This window comes from Myotis brandtii, unplaced genomic scaffold (assembly GCF_000412655.1).
Source record: "Myotis brandtii unplaced genomic scaffold, ASM41265v1 scaffold1738, whole genome shotgun sequence".
Taxonomy (NCBI): domain Eukaryota; kingdom Metazoa; phylum Chordata; class Mammalia; order Chiroptera; family Vespertilionidae; genus Myotis; species Myotis brandtii.
Genome location: NW_005356425.1, coordinates 99913 through 104959, shown reverse-complemented (window position 1 = coordinate 104959; position 5047 = coordinate 99913).

The window sequence follows — 5047 nt, the reverse complement described above, 5'->3', positions numbered from 1 at the left end:
TTGCTGCTCTCTCTCCCCACACCTGAGGGCCTGCACCCAGGGATCATGCTTACCTGAGCATGCCTGCGTGTGTCCACACGCTCGCGCTCATGCACACACTCACACACACACACACACACACACGCTCACACACACTCACACACACTCACACACACACACACACACCACACACACACACACTCACACACACACACACACGCGCGCGCGCGCGCCTGTGGCACCCATCTCCCCCGACAGACCCACCTTTGCACAAGGCTCCTGCTGGGTCCCTTCAGTCCAGCGCCCTGGCACTGCATCCCGCATGCCCACCTCCTGCCCTGCCTGGCAGAGGGCTGTGACCTGGAGTCCTGGAGGCTGGACCTTCTACTGGCTGCGGGGAGTGGCTCAGGGGTGGCCCCTGGCTCCAACCACCCAAAGGAGCCTGGGATAGCGGGGACGGTTCCCTCAGACTCCCCGGGGAGGGCTCTCCTGCCTGCCCCCTGCTCCTCCCCGTGGCAACAAGCACTGGCTCCCTGGCCTCCTCGTGGAGGGCAGCTGAGTGGCCTCAGGGTTAGCAGGCTGGGTGCTGGATTCAGATGCAGATTGGGTGGAGTATCTGCTTTATCCAGCTGGGGAGCTGGAGCAGGTACCTGACCTCCCTGAGTCCGTTCACTCCCCTCTAACATGATGACGCCATAGTGCCGGGGCTATTGAGGGAGCTACTTCCTACTCCGCTTTACAGATGGGGAAACAGAGGCAGAGCGGAGACGGGACTTGGCTCAGATTGCACACCTCCTAAGCAGCGGGACTGGAGTTTGAAGCCAGGCAGTCCACCCCCACCCCTACCCCAGTCCACAGTCCTCCACTCTCCGCTACTCCACATACTTTTGGCAGCAACAGGCCCAGTTACTTGAGACACAGCATTGCTCTGTGCCTGCCCCATGCCAGCCTGGGCCCTGCCTTAGACCTGGGATAGCTGAGGGTCCCCTGTACAGACCCAGACACACAGACGCTCAGCTCACCCCGAAGGGCGCCGGGGAAGCTTGGCCCAGGAGGAGGCCGGCGGGGAGACTAGGAGGGGCAACGCAGGAGGTAAAGGCCAGGTGCCTGCTCGGTCACTGCCGGAGGGAACGCCAATGTCCACCACCTCTGCCAGGCTGTCTGGGTGCTGGCATGGGCCTGTGGGAAATGCCAGCCAGCCAGGGGCCTCGGGCCAGCTTGATGCCACTCAGGACCAGGGCTGAGCCCAGTTGGGCACCCGCAGCCCCTGCATTGCCACCACCCCTACCCCCAGCACAGCTAGTCCCTCAGCTCACCCCCAGCCCCAAACAGGCAGGGAGGGCCTGAGAGCACATGGATCACTTGGGGGCTGACAGAGCTCTTTTTTTTTTTTTTAAATATATCTTTATTGATCTCAGAGAGGAAGGGAGAGGGAAAGAGAGATAGAAACATCAATGATGAGAGAGAATCACTGATTGGCTGCCTCCTGCACGCCCCTCACTGGGGATTGAGCCTGCAACCTGGGCATATGCCCTTGGCCGGAATCGAACCTGGGACCCTTCAGTCCGCAGGCCGACGCTCTATCCACTGAGCCAAACCAGTTAGGGCCAGCAGGGCAAGTTTTAAAAATTTATCTTTATTGTTGAAAGTATTCCAGATGTCCCCTTTTTCTCCCCATTGACCTCTCCACCCTGCACCTGCTCACCTCCCCCAGGCCTTCACTGTACTGTTGTCCTGAACCCTGTTTTTCGCGGGCTGGTGGTAGGACTTGGACTCTGACCCCTGGGCAGAAGAGTAAGCCAGAAACACCTCGTGGGCCTAACATGAAAGGCAGAGGGTAGGGCTTAGGAAGTAGTACGTTCTTCTTCTTTTTTTTTTTTTAATATTTTTTTAAAATATATTTATTGATTCTCTACAAGGAGGAAGGGAGAGAGATAGAGAGTTAGAAACATCGATGAGAGAGAAACATTGATCAGCCGCCTCCCGCACACCTCCCACTGGTGTGCCCGAAGAAACCCAGGCACATGCCCCTGACCGGAATCGAACCTGGGACCCTTCAGTCCGCAGGCCGACGCTCTATCCACTGAGCCAAACCGGTTCTGGCCGTACATTATTCTTTGTTGGGGTAATGGAGCCACATTTTGTGCACTTTCAACGAGGCAGCCCGTTGTGAAGCTCTTTATATACAGTAGCTCATGCAATCTTTTTTAAAAATATATATCTTATTGATTTTAGAGAGGAAGGGAGAAGGAGAGAGAGATAGAAACATCAATGATGAGAGAGAATCATTGATTGGCTGCCTCCTGCACACCCCTCACCGGGAATCAAGCCTGCAACCCAGGCATGTGCCCTTGGCCGGAATCGAACCTGTGACCCTTCAGTCCACAGGCCGACGCTCTATCCACTGAGCCAAACTGGCTAGGGCTGACAGAGCTCTTGATGGAGCCCAGGCCTGGGCTGCCCTTTGCTCCCAGGCTTGAGGGGACTCAGCCCAGCCTCTGAACAGAGGAGCACCTTTGAGGGCCAGAGCTAGAAGCCCAGGGCAAGGAGACAGCTGGAGTGTTAAAAGCGGAAGATGGAAGCCCAGGAAGTGCATCACCTAAAATGACACCGCCTGTGCCAATAGAGTCCCAGCCATCTGCTCACGGAAGCGCCACCTGCCAGGGTGGGAATGTGGAGAGAATATCTTGAAGGGCGGCCAGGCGCCTGCAGCTGTGCTAACGCCTCCTCAGGTCACCCTCTCCTCCCTCTTTGTGGCAGCTCTTCAGCCCCATCCCCGACTCAGAGCCTCTGGGACACCCTCCCAGGCGTCCCCAGGCACTTGCACTGCGCAAAGCTGAACGGTAGCGACTCCCTCTCCTCACTCACCTGTCAGTTTATTAAAACCTCGTGCCAGTGTGAAATATGGGGTACATTCCGAAGTGTGCATAAGACAGGAATGTACACTATAACAAATACCTGTAAAGCGAACACCTATGCAGCTGGCTCAGGGGCCAAGAAACAGAACCCAGCCCGCTCCCCAGCAGCGCCCCTCACAATCTCCTCCTTCCTGCCAGGGTAGCCACATTTGCACTGTGGCTGTTTCCTCGCCTTTTTACTTCACCTCATCCTGTTTGGTGGCCACATTGGAGACTTCCCAGAGGAAAATCTGAGTGGGCCTGGTACTGTGACACGATGACAGCAACGGGGACACACCTAGATATTCGGCTGGGAATCCCACTATTGAGCAGGGCTTGGGGGCTTTCTCCCGGACCAAGCCACAGTCAAGCGCTTTGGTCTCAAATCCTGTGGGCCCAGGCCTCTCTGTCCCTGTGACCCCGGGTGGGTGTGGAAGTCCTGACCCCTCTCCTCCAGATTCCTCCTTTTGGCCCAGACAGCTGCTTTGAAAACGGCAAAACACTGTGCAAAGGAGGGAGTGTTATTGTTATTAAACAATGAGTAAGTTCCTACTATGTGCTAGGCCCTGTACTAAGCACTTCACATACATTTGCTCATTTAATGCTCAGAACCCCCAAGGAGGTAGGAACTATTATTATTATCCCCATTTTACAAATGTGAGAACAGGCCCAGAGACATAAAGCAACTTGTGTGTGGCAGAGAAAGAGCCTAAATTTCCCTGACTCTATGGCCCAGGCGCTTACCTGCTATCTGTACCCAACTTTACATTATATCCCTTCCACACAGTGGAATGTCCGTTGGAAGAATGTTTTTATTATTTATTTATTTACTTACTTATTTTCTAAAATATATTTTTATTGATTTCAAAGAGGAAGAGAGAGGGAGAGAGAGGTAGAAACATCCATGATGAGAGAGAATCATCAATTGGTTGCCTCCTGCAGGCCCCACAATGGGGATCGAGCCCGAAACCCAGGCATGTGCCCTGACCGGGAATGGAACCGTGACCTCCTGGTTCATGGGTCGATGCTCAACCACTGAGCCACGCTGGCTGGGTGGAAGAATGTTTTTAAATTTTTAAAAAACTGTTTTAAGTCATTGCGAATTAGACATTCAAGAATGGGCAGCTGGAAAGAGGCCTGAATCCAGGACTCCTGGAGAGGGGATTGGCAGAGGGGATGACAGCTGGAGAGAGGCATGCCTGCTCCCCAGGCCTCCTGGGGACAAGCCTGGGGTCTTTAACATGGATCCAGGGTGAGTCACGGGGGCCGTGGCTGCCAGAGATGCTAATGCAAAGGAAGAGTGCAAGGAGAGGGGAGCGGGCTGAATCCCCCAGAGAAGTTCCGGGCCTAACCTGGGGTGCCCTGGAGAATGTTCCCTGAAGGGCAAGCACTGCAATGGGTTGGGAGCCCTGAAGCCCATGACACCTTTCAGCGTCTTGGGAGATGGATAGTCAACAAGTAAACCAATAAACAGAGAGGATAGAATTTTAGCTAGAGGTAAGTGCAATATGAAAGTGGGAAGGGATATGTGATGAGATGCAGAGCATTCTAGGGGGGCGGGTGGCCTGGAAGAGTGACTCCCCTCCACCCCGTGAAGGAGCCCCAGCCGCACTAATGTTAGGGGTCTGCACTCGCTTTGAGCCAGCCTCCTGCTAAGTACTTTAAGGGGATCATCTCCCTTGAAACTCCAGCGCCGTGAGGAAGGCTTTGTCAGCTCAATTTTTAGAGGAGAGGAGACTCAGAAAGGCCCAGGTGCGTCCCCAAGGTCGTTCAGCCCGGAAGGAGTTGAGGGCGCTGTGAGCTGAGCTCAAGTTTCCAATCCATTGAATGGGGTGGAGTGGGGGGGCCGCTGCCGTGGTGGCCGAGGCCCGGGGCTCCAGCCTCGGTGTCTGCAGGGAGAGTTAGCATTTTCTGGTTCCCCAAGCCAGAGCCAGGCGTCCCGCGGGTCTGAGGAATGTGTGTCCGGGATCCGCCCCGTCGGGATCCCCGAGGACGCAGGGACTTCCTGCCCTGCCCAGAGGTGATCGCCTCCTGTCCTGGGCCGACTCGTCTGCTCCCTTTATAGTCGCGAACACTAACTCAGCCTAGCGACGGTCCCGGGAGACCGGACCGGGGTCCGGAGGTCCGCTGGCGTCTGGGAGACCAGGCGGGAGGGATCCCCGTCGGCTCCG